This window comes from Empidonax traillii, unplaced genomic scaffold (assembly GCF_003031625.1).
Source record: "Empidonax traillii isolate 1590-97213 ecotype Southwest subspecies unplaced genomic scaffold, ASM303162v1 scaffold75:size1520028, whole genome shotgun sequence".
NCBI lineage: Eukaryota > Metazoa > Chordata > Aves > Passeriformes > Tyrannidae > Empidonax > Empidonax traillii.
The window spans coordinates 658,075-670,478 of NW_020955268.1; the positions used below are offsets into that span (position 1 = coordinate 658,075).

Here is a 12,404-nt window from a genome sequence, read left to right on the forward strand (position 1 = left end):
ACACACCGGTGTTTTGCTGCTGCTGAGCATCAGCACTGTAACATTCCTTCCTCAGTTGAGGGCAAGATCCTGGGAGGGGACATAAGTAGGGCAGCTGACCCAAATTGGCCAAAGGGATATTCCATACCATATATGACATCATCTCAGGTATAAAAGCTGAGGCAAGGAGCAGGAAGGTGGGCATTCCTTGTCTCCAATGGCTGCCTGCTGAGGAACAGTTACGCGTGCTGGAGCGCTGCTTCTCGGGAGTGGCTGGACATCGCTGCTCGTGGGAAGTAGAGAATAAACTGTGCCATCTTTCACTTTGCTTTTGTGCACACAAGCTTCCACTTTGGTTTTGCTTTAAATAAATTGCTTTATCCCAACCTGCGAGTTGTTTTTCCACCTTACTCTCTGCTCTGTGTGTCTGGGAAGGAGAGTGATAGAGTGGCTGGGTGGGCACCCGGTGTCCAGCCAACGTCAACCCACCTCAGTGGTTCATCATCACGTTTGTAATGTTTGCTGTTGAATTGAGAGTGGCAGTTATAAGTTGTATTTTTCAGTACAAAACAGAGTTGGAAAGCATATAAATGTAATGGTTATTTGATAAGACAGGAATAATTTTATTGACTATTTGGTGCTGTAATGCTGAGGAAAATAGCATATTAATAATGGATCAGCTGGTGGAGGTTGTTAGTTGCTTGTCTGGTAAACAAAAAAATTCACTCCTGGTGAACCTGAATAAAGAGAGAAGAGTAGGATTGTAGGATAAACCACAAACTTTGAATAAATAAAGCTTGTTCTATCTGCTGTTAAATTGTGTAAATTTGTTAAAATCTGTTCAGTGTAGTGTACTACCACTATATTTGTTAAAGTTTAGCTTTTCTGATTTATGCTGAAGCTTTCTTTAATGTTTTGGTTGTCTTCCAGATAGCATCTGACTTTTTAGTTGTGGCTTGTGCTTTGAAACGTTCATGAGTGTAAAATAATACCCCACAGTATTTATATTCTAAGTAAGTTTCAGGAATTATAGATAAGGGGTACAATCAAATGAAGTGGTTAAGTTGTAAAACAATGACATCTTAAGTACTGTAAAAATGGTATTTTCCAGACAAAAAAATCCCTTCAGCTAAATGTTACCTCTCCTTTAACTTCTATAATATGGTTTCTTACTGTTTCAATAGATGTGATAACTGGAGTTCACCAGAAGATGCCTGATTTGTCAAATACAGAAAAAAATGTTAGCAGTTGAAGTGTATATCTGAAAAAGCAAGGAATTTTAAAGGAAGGCCATTTAATACCCAATTCTGCCTTTTGAATTAGGTCAGTATTGAAATTGGAGTGAAAAATCATGAGTGTGTTAAGTAAATCTGAAATTACTATTTTAACAAATTCAGCTGGCATCTGTATTATCTGATTTATCTAAATGATTTTTTTTTTTTTTTTGGTAATGTGAGAAGGTAATTATGTGCCATTCTTATTTCAGTTTGATTCAATCCTTGTCTTCCTCCATGGCTTCTTACTTTTCCATGCTGCCTGCTTTCTAGCTCTGCTTCTCTGGAGCCAGCTGCTACCTCTGAAAGGAGACCTGTCCTCAGCTCATGGGATAGTTTTCTCGAGGCTCTACTTCAGCACACTACAGCAGATTTGTGTCCTTTACAGAGCAATCTTCCAGAGGTGTCCTATCCCGGTATGCCTTGTGTCCTAAGGCTTCATGCCTCCACAAAGCTTGCAGTGCATACTCTGTGCAAAAAGTCAGTCTGATGGACTGTAACATGGTAATTTCTTGTGCTCCAGTATTTCATCACCAAAGTCACCCCAGCCAGGCTCGTGGAGCCTAAGTGGAGACGTAGGGATTAGCAGTGTGGATGTGGATAGTCTGCTTTCCAGGGAATGAAAGCTGCCATTTCCAAAGCAGTGATTAAGCAGATGGTTGTTAACATTTGTCTATTACAGTAGTATGGCTTGTGTCCCTCAACAGAATTTTTCTCAGGTAAAGTTGGGATTTCAGCTTTAAAGATGCACTCAGTCAGATTCCCCTCAACTGTCTCCAAGTACAGTAAGGCAAGAATTCTGAGGGAACTAAATAACCTTTGCCTTCAATACAAACATTATTATCATCCCTAACTTTTTTGTTTCTGAAGAATACCCAGAATGGTGTTAATGTTATGAAGGACATTGTCCTTTTAAATGAACTGTTGGTTTCTTGGTATAATGGTATAATTTCTGGAAAGAATAATTTTGAGATACAGAATGAAAGACAGGAAATAAAATAATAATTCATTTCAATAAGGATCAGGTAGCCTGACTCTTATGTATGCAAATAAATTTCCATCTCAGGAGTCCAGGCATGCGTTTTTTGTGCACCTGTGCACTTCACTATCGTTTGTCCGGACACTTGAAAGATGAAACAACCACAACTTTTAACTGTTTTTAATAACATCTGTTGATTACAGCTTGATTCGTGTGTTATTTCAAATGAGAATAATATGCTTCAGAGGGAGTGTTCTCTATAAATAGGAAGGCTGATGATACCATAACAAAACTGTCTGGATCTAAAAGAGATAGGGTAGATTTCTTCGTGTATCTTAAAAAATTAGCATGGTATATGTTGGTAGAATGTACGTATTCAAATTTGTTGCACACCTAAAGTGTTTAAGAAGATACAAATGCATAGTTCTGTCATCTGTATTTCTAGTGACTCTGCCTTAAAGTGAGAGTAACTATTCCATATGACAGAGAGAGTTATCACAGTATTTTCTAGAACATGGAGCATTGGAAGGAAAAGTCATTCAGTTCAGGAACAGCAAACAAAGGCTTGGGGCAACACCTCCCACTGAATGACACTATATGTTATATTTCCTGCAGTGTAACAGCCTGGAATATCAGTTGTTGGGAAGGAACAGGATTCTCTCATGGACCTGCGTTCCCTGTGACCAGGTTTTCTGTGCAAAATGCTGTGTAATCAAACTACATTAAGTGTGATACAATGGTGCCAAGGAAATAAGTGACCTCAAGAAGACTGAATGAACAGTGAGTTAACTAAGCAGAGGGTTTAATGAACCAGAAGGATGTAATTAGTTTAATGAAGGAGGAGAGAAGAGGAAACATCCTGATTGCTCCTTGAATTTCTTTTCAAAGAGCAATAAATACTTGAAACTAGATTATACTTCTCCTGAGGAGACTAGTATTGTCATGTATTACAGACTAATGGCAGATTTGTTATCTAATTGCTTTGTCTGAAGTGAGAAATTCTGGCTGATGTTGGGCCATAAGAAGAAATTAAACTGCCTCTAGACTCATAAAAGTATTTCACGTCTTGTGGATTTATCTTTTTCTATGGCTGTCCTTAAATCTTGAGAGCTAATACAGTGCTTCTGGAAGAGGCGCCTAATAGTATTCTTGATTGCTAAGTTGAAATGTGTAATGGCAGCAGCTAGATGAGTTTTGGGATCTGAAATCTTTCCAAGGAGGAGTTGCTTTGTCACGATGAGAGACCCTCAGCACTGTATGAGAATTCTTCCCTCCTTCTGTTTTCCCTGAAGAGATGCTTATGTATGTGGCCTTGGGATTGAGATTTGCCACATGGATTTTGTGTTTGTATTCATTCTGACTTGCTGTGTATTTATCTCAAGACAGATGGATATCAGCATATGAAGCATTTCCTAAGAGGTTTGGGGCAAATAAGGAAGACTGCTTCCCACTTTCAAACTGGAGAAGTTGACATCTAGATGAATGAAAGAATTCAGCAAATAAATAAGTCAACTATTAATAGAGTAACTCATTAGTCAACACAAGTACTTTTTAATTTCATTTTTGACTCTTGCCACCACTTTTCCTAGAATTTGCTTCCACCTTTACTATTAATCTAAGACAATGCAATACTGTCTTGAAAATGCAATACTTTGATTGTCTTTTTCTTTAATACACTATATAATATGCATTTTAAGCAAGCTTGAGTCACTGATGTGTTATTTTATTTTCAATTTGTGGCCAACTTTTGGATATTTTAGCATTATATGTTTCTTTGTAATTCTAGAACGGTCCTGTTTTTTAGCTGTTAGAATTTGTTAACCGGGTTGCAGATACTGGTGTACAGTGTCTTTCACATGAGAATAATTTTAATCAGCCTTATACCTGTTTTTGTAAAGATCTAGTGTGGACGTAAATGTTACAACACTGTGGAATTGAGAGTTCAGTGAACATTCATTGGTCAGGAACTCCGTATTGAGGCTGTGCTTTTCTTTGGCTTTCTTTGCATCCTGGAACTTAAATAAGGAAAGTTCAATTCTTGAAAAAATAAAGGAAGGAAAGCTCTTTTTACTTGTAAGCACATGAAAGGTAGTAAGAAGCTGGGTGCATTTGCGCTTTGAAAGCAAAGGGGATGTGTGTGACTTACTTTGTATGCAGCACCATCTTTTTCAGAGTTAATAAGACAACAGCACTGAGTCCCAAGTCGTGGTGGCAAGGTCTGTCTACTGGCAGCTAGCCTGGCTCTTCTGTTCCTAAACTGTGTCTGCCTTCACCTTCTTGTACTCTTATGTCTGGTGAGATTCAGTCTTGATCCTTACCTATGTCTGTGAGGTAAAAACTTCTACAGAGTGGAAGCAAAACTAGTTGAGTAACTGCACCTAAAAATTGCTTGCTGCATGGTTCACTGCCGGTTGTCAGCATTTCCCTTTGCACATTTGTTTTACAAGAGGCCTGAGATGTTGAGGAGCGTGCCGAGAAACTTACCAGGGGAGAAGCAAAGAGCTGCAGGTGTGGTGGAGAATGAGATTACTACTTAGAATAATCTTGGCAATTGGGAGATGTCATCTGAAACAAAGCAGGTGTCAGTGAGCATGAAAACTCACTGTCTTTTGGCTGGACTGCATGAATATGAGATGAAGGAGAAAACAGGGAAAGTTGCAGGTCTGTGGAAAAGGACCTGGCATTTTTGTTGACTAAAGAAAGAAGGATACAGTGTCATGTTGCTGGGTTTAAGCACTTGGGTAAGGAGCTCCAAAATAGTTTGAAGGAATCTCTCTGCTCTTCTCAGAGTTCTGCAGTATCCCACTGGTTTAGCTTGTGAACTCTGAGATTGAGACCAGTTGAAAGATAGCAGTGGTTTAAAAATATTACAAGACTGAAAAAATTAGAATTGCCTAGTCAAAAAAGTTAGCATATTTAAGTTGCAGAGAAATGGCTAGTGTCTCCTCTCTGTACCTCAATTATGAGGAAGGGAAGGTGAAGTTTGATCATGGAGAAAGTTTTTCCTAATGCTCGTGGCAAAAGAATACTAAATCAGGTAGTCTGACAAGATATGTTGTTCTTTGGTGGAAGGTGAAAGAATTAGATGTTGTCTTTAGATTATAATAATATAGGATTATAATAATACAGGATTCTTAGTGACTTACTTCCATCATGTCTATTACTACTATTTGCTCATGTGGAGAGAATTCCAACAGGTAAATGGAAACTTTGCATATCCTAAAAAGGAAGTGTGTAAATCCTATTCTTTAATGGAGCTCACTGCTCCTTTTTTGCATGTATTTTTAATAAGATCACAGCTGCCGGAGCTGCTGAGGTAAAGTGTGATCTTCATACAGCTGCAGGGGTAAGAGAGTGAGAGGTCACTGTTTGAGGATGTGGTTTTTTTCATAGACCAAGTGAAATCCACATAGCTCAGTACTTGCTCCTGTCAGATAAGAGGCTGTTAGCACAAATGTAGAGTAATAGTTCCTGTTTTGCTTTTGCAGTTTAAAGACATCTTGAGATGGAACTTCTGCTGTTCTAAAGGTCTGCTTTTTAAATGAGTTTTTATAATAATTTTTGTACCTGTTTGTTTTGTGATATCAGAACTGTCTTTAGACATTGAATTATGTAATTTAATTATTCATTAGGCAAAGAAGTACATAAGAGCAACTTCATAAAATTTCATTTGAAGTTTTTAAGTTCTTCTGGAAAACATTTTGGGCATCTGACCAAGCAAGTCACTTTGTGCTATAATGATTTTTTTTTCTGTGTGCATTGATCTGACACCCATCATACTTACCTGTTTTGTGAACTAAAAAATTCACTTTACTTTCGTTGTGTGGAAGTTGCTCCATGATCAATATTACCTGTATTTTTTTGGGTACTTTATGTTTTTCATGAGGTAGGAGAATTTGAAAAACCATAGAAAACCATGAACGTATCAGCAGTATAAGAATGTGTTGTGTTTTCTCTTCCTGTCATAAAAAAAGGTCTGATATTCTGGATGGTTTCTAACCTGACCACTTCAAAGCACTAAATGAATGTTTTTGAAGGTCTGTGTTTAGAAACTACTAAAACATTTTCTGGTAATGACATAAATAACTTGTACCAGTGTATTATGTTACTTTTATTAACATGTGACTTTATTTACTGTTTTCTATGCTTATTGCTCAGTGTCCTGAGGTTCTGCAAATTTTTTAATGATCTGTCAGTTTTGATTCATCGTAATAATTTTGTATAAAGCACATATGCTTCTAAATGACAGATAGGCAGGTGACCATTCTGAAGAACAGCCCAAGTCTTGTTACAGATTCTGATGAGGCTTCTGACCCTCTTGCCTGTCAATCTTTGTCTCTTAAATCTCACTGTGCAAGTCTTCAGTTCTCTAACAGCTTCTTATGTGAGACATGAGCAGAAACTTCTTAGAAGTCTTTTGTTCACTACCACTTCCAGTGTCTTTTTCCACAGGATCCTTGATTCCTTTGAAGGACTCTTCAAGTTGTGAAGCATGATTTTCCTCCACAAAAACTGTGTTTTTTTTTTCACCATTCATTCTAATCTGCAGATTCTTAAATATGATTCCTTCTCCAGTATCCAAATTGGACTGTCTTTGTTGTGTTTCTACCAATTGCCTTGTCAACTCTGAAAAGATTTGATGAATTTTCCACTCTCCATTCCTCTTTACTTAGGTCACCTTAAGCCTAAGTTTTTCAGAATTGATAATTTGGCAGTTTAATAGCTGGTACTTTAACACTTGCGCTGAATAGCATCTGACTGTTGAATTGTTACTATGGGTATTTTTAAATGCTCCTCTGATGCTTCATTGTGAGAGAATGCCTTATATATCCTTAGTGTGAAGAGGATCTGGTGGGGGATTGGCTTTGGCTGTTCTGGTAGTAATTTCAGAAAACAACAGCTCATCTAGATTTTCTGCTTTATCCTTTATCTTCATGTAATTCTGGTTTTTATTGTCTTCATTATCTAGTGGATTATTGCATTGGTGTAGCAAGCTGTCTGAAACTATCAGATTCTGCTATGTTTGAGATCAGAAATAGCAGTGGGAATTTTGTAACATTTTATTGCTCTCTGGCAGATGGCTGTGCAGTTCACTGGAAAGCTTTTATTTTGTTTTTGTGTACTAGCTGGTGTATGCCTATTAATTAGACCAGTAGTGGACCAGTTTTAAATTCTACTGATGATCTGTATGCAGATGAAAATATGCACATAGATAAAGAGTCAGTAGTAATTGGACTTCTTAAGAAAAGCTAGGGTTGCATTTTATTTTTGTACTGACAAATGAAATTCTCCACTCTATCATATGTGATAAAGTAGTTCTTTAAAAAAAAAGGTGTGCTCCTTGTCTGTGTGCAGAGAGCAGAAGATGCAACTTGTCTCTGTTTAAATGGCTCCAATTTGTTGTTTTATTTAATAAATGGAATTTTCATGAGGGCTTCATTTTGCTACCTGCAATTTTTTAACATCTGCTTGAAGCCTGAATGTGCCCAGGTGCTGGTGCTAGTGTGTGTTCTACTTTCATGAGTCCCATTTGAGCCAGGATTAAGGCTTATGCTCATGTCCAGTGGTACTGTGGTGTTTCCACCTGTTTTGCATTTGTGACGGGAAGACTGGAGCCAAATTTACTCTAATGTTTTACTTCTGCTTGTAATTTTTTGCCAGGGAAGACTTTCCTTGGGCTTTGTAACTTTGAAACAAGTGATTTATCTGTTTTTAAAAAATGTGAATTTTATAAAGCTCATAGCCTCCTGCATTTTTTCCTTCCTTTTGTATGTGCTTGCATAGCTGCTGTTCCTCTGCAGTGACTGAATGTTAGCATCACTTAGTCTTTTCTATTTTTGGTCATGGAGAATGGAAGTTTTGTATTTATATTAGGCAATTCTTTGTTTCTAGAATGTCACTAAGTAACCAGAAAGGAGTGCTAAATAATGCCTTCTTGAATATGAGCTAAGATTGTCCCTTCATAAGATTTTTTAAATGTGTTTATGATCAGTGCTTTGTTTTAAATAATGAATATTGAAAATAATTCTCTTTTCTTTACCCTTGCACACTGTGTCTGTCTTTCACTTTTGCTTTATGTGTCTTTTCTTATAAGGGCGTTGCTAAACTGTTATGGAATGTCTCATCTAAAGTTGGACATTCTAGCATGAGATTGTGAGGAAATATTTACCATGGGTCCAAATGTAGATTATATGTTATACCTTTCACTTGTAAGCTGCATGCAAAGCTTGTTTCTTATTTTTATAGTTTAAATACTTTTTTCTTAATATAAACCCCTGAAAGAACTTTGTCAGTTTGCTTTACCTAGATTGCAATCCAGAGTTACAGCTGAAATTTCAGTCCTATAGTCATCCTTCCTGACCACTTACTGCTCTAGATATTGGAATAATTAGAGCCATATAAGAAATTTGTGTGTCTTGATTGGGCCCTTTCTCATTACCGCTTGTTTTCTTCACTCTTGTGAAAATACTACTACTAAGTTTATCTTTCATATAACAAACTTTGGCCTTCCATGCTTTTGTTTTCTTGCTAATGAGTATTTGTTTTTGTTTTATGAAGGGTAAGGTTCAGAAATAAATGAAATTATCTAATTAAGCTACAATACACTGTCATAAGAAATTCAAGAACTTAAAACCCCCCACAAACTTCTCATACATGCGTAGAGACAAGATTATTTCTTCACTCAAAATTGCGTGTATGAAGTGATAGCATACTACTACTTGCAGTCATTTGAGAAGTCTGCTATTCTTTTTCTTGAACTCTATCTCTTTTTTTAAAGAAATCTGGTTTATGGTAATAATCTGAAAATGCAAAGCAATTTACTAAGTTTTAAGTTTCGCAATGTACTTTAAAATGCTGAAATACTAATAAAAAAATTTGTTTTTCTTTCACAGAGTCCCCAGAAAAGAAAAGTGTATTTCAGAAAGTGAAAATCAGAGGAAGTAGCTGCTGACATAGGAAAACTGTACTAAGGAACATTTTTTGAGGAAAATTTTTAAGGTATGTGAGCTTAAGTTATGCTTGCAGAAAAGCGTTCCTGCAAATGAGCTGCCTGTTTTGCTTTGAGTGCACCAGTATTCCAAAGTCAGTATTGAGATAAACAGGCCAAATTATGTTACCACTTTGGATGTTTATTGTTGGCTATAGGTCTGTGGAAGCAAGAATTTTGCTAGTTCATGTTGCATACATTTTGTATCAAATGCATACATAGATAATCTTCTGACTATGTTCTTAGTGTAAACAAATAGTAGGTAGAACATGTGTTTTGTGTTTCATGGTCTTGCACATTCCAGAAATAGATCCTATACTAACAAAAATATCAAATGTTCAAGTCTCTAATTTTTATTTAAGGTGTTGATGGAGAGCTAAGAATGATTTATTTCATTATTTTAATGGAACATGGCTACTATAAGCCTCACATTCAGAAATTAAGATGGACTGTCTAACAAGTTCATAACCTTTTATAAAATTGCTTTTGAATCAGAACTCAAGCCTTGAACTTGAGGATTTGTCTCCTGAATCTAAATCCTCTTTTCTGATTTTTGAGTATTCTTAATGTTTACAGATAGTGTTTGCAAAACATAAGGCATTCTGTATTCTGTATGTATGATTTGAAGGCCATGCAGATTCTGTATCAAGGGAGTTGACAGATTATCAAGAGTGAGTGTGATACTTTGCTTGTTCCGTGTTCTTCTTTAGGGTAAATTCAGCCAGGTTTCCATTGTGCATTCCTGTTCTGAATTTAAGTGGGGGCCAGGTATACTTTCTAGGTTTGTGGTTTGTTAGTTGCCTACCTTGTTACTGATCCTATGAAACCACAAGTTCCAACTGATGCATGTGAATCCATCATTATTTTAAGATTAGCATCTTGGATATAGTTGATAGCAATATGTAACAGAAGGCACCAGCTGTTATAAGGGCAGAGTAGCATCCTGTGAAAATATTGCTTTGTATGGGCTGTGTTTTTCCCTGCTTGTTTGATTTCAGTGCCAGAGACACAAGACCTTTTATCTGACCCAGGGTGACCACTCTCATGTGTCACAGACAGATTGCAGTCTTAAAATTTAATGTTGATTTGCTATGAAAGCTACTTTCTTCAGAGTTGTTGCTGGAATCCAGGAAGACTATTAACACTGGAATATTGGCTTTATTTGCTGAGGGGAATGTTGCAATATTGAAAGATTATGTGAATGTCATTGAAGTTTCTCACTGTTAACATTGCTTTCTTTGGAATCTGACTGCGCTGCTGTGGTGGTGATTGAGACAAGTTGTAAACTGTCTTCAGTAACTCTCTTTAAATTTAGAACTGTTTGAGATCTGTTTGCTCATTCACAGTATGTTATTAATGTGTATTGAATATTTACTTCCTGTGAGTGATTAGTTCGTTGTTTTGAGAGTGACTCTATAAGGAAAGTAAGTCTTTCTTGGAATTAACTGTGAGACTCTTAAGCTTACCAATTATTTTTTGACTAATTTACATGCACAGTAATTTTTTTAGCAATATATATCTATATCTCTCTTACATTTCAAAACAAGAAAATAAATTGCCTGGAATTCATTTGTCTTATGAGATGCTACTGGGATATTGTTACTTTTACAAAACGCATTAGAATTCAGTTTGAGATTTCACTGGCATATCAGTTCACATGTGGAAAAAGAGAGAAACCTCAGGAGTGTCTACCAAATGTGGAAGAGGTCTCTTCATAGGAAGAGTAAGCAGTTCTTGAAGGTTTTCTTCTGTATGAATTTAACATATAATGTTTGTGGTTATGACTTCTCCATCTAGCTTCTTTAAAATGTAATGCCATCTCTGTTTTTTCCTCTAAGATAAAAATATTCTCCCATGTTTTTTTGAGAAAGTTTTTTTTTCCCCAGAATATATTTCACACTGTCACACTTTTCAGGATTAGAGTAGAAAGTATGTTTGTGTCTCAGACTCACCATGTCTTATACCAGTTCCACATTAAATCTTTTCTGAGTTCAGATTTTGGTGTTTATTCAATTTTGCCAGTAGTCTGGTTGCAAAATCTCTTTGGGAATCTTTGTCTTACATGTTCAGTGTGAGAGCTTTAATGTTGCTCAAGGTTCTGATTTACAAAATCTTTTTTGTGCTAACTGAGGCCAATAACAACTTCATTTTTTCTGAATACCTAATATGCTCTAAAAATGCTAGGCACTCTGAAAAGTCTGTCTAAGCCTTGTACATACCAGTTTTAGGTGCTGCAGTGTTGATATTAGTCTGTATGTCTCAGTTCTTGGTGTAAAATAAGAATTTTAATCCTGCTTCCTTTAATGGGCTGTTAGGAAGATAAATCTGTTAATGTGTGTTAGTGCAAAACACTCTGCTAATTTAAGTAGCAATGTAAAACCTGTGAAAGAATAGGTACTTCTCTGTTCAAAAGAGCCAAGAAATTGCTGAAGTGCAGGAACTAGTGAAGTAGCAGTACATGGGTTGTGGCTGCACTGTAGTCCAGAGGTAGAGTTGCAGTGTAGAAATTACTCACGTGTGGTTTCAGGTCTTCCATGGTGTGGCTGCATGTTTATCGGCACCAGATGCAGGTGTTCCAGAGCCACCTCTAGCAAGTGTCTTAGACCTGCAGTTATGCTACAGGATTTCATAAGGCAGCATATCTTATCTGTTTATTGGTTTATATCACCTATATACAATAAAGCTAGACTGTATTAGGAGGAAATTGTGTGAACTTTAAGAACTCTGACCTAGGGGACCAAAATATGGTTGTGTGGGAAACCTGGTTTGAGATATTTTTTGATTTTTGGGAGGTTGAATTTGCAAGTTCAGTGGTCTGCTAACACAGAGTTTATGAGAAAAGTAGCTTCTACCTAGTTATCCATTTCCCACGGATGCAGTACCTGAGAGCTGGTATTTTATTTGGATTTTCTGTGCTCTTAGGATAGTAAACATAGGGAAAAAATATTTCTGGTCATCAGGAGTGGAAAAGTGCAGTTGGCACCTCTTGTCTGGAGATACTCTCAACTATTTTGCTTATTTGATTAAATATGTAGATTGGTCTTTAGTATCTGTCTTAGATACTGTTATATTTTCCCTTTTACTTTAAATTAGAAAATTATTTTTTTGCAGAAATTGAAACTGGAGAACAGTTCTAAGCCTGAAATCTCTTTGAGTCATAGACAGGTGTTTGAAACAGTGCTCT

At 36.6% G+C, this 12,404-nt stretch overlaps 1 protein-coding gene across 4 annotated transcripts in view; it reads left to right on the forward strand.

The window, feature by feature from the left end:
- The window catches only part of FER (FER tyrosine kinase), a 150,280-nt gene that overhangs the window by 4,379 nt on the left and 133,497 nt on the right, over positions 1-12,404 (forward strand). For all 4 annotated transcript variants that reach the window (XM_027880837.1, XM_027880838.1, XM_027880841.1 and 1 more), the window contains exon 2: positions 9,126-9,231. The gene's annotated coding sequence lies outside the window, so the exon portion shown is untranslated. The remainder of the gene's footprint in view (positions 1-9,125; positions 9,232-12,404) is intronic.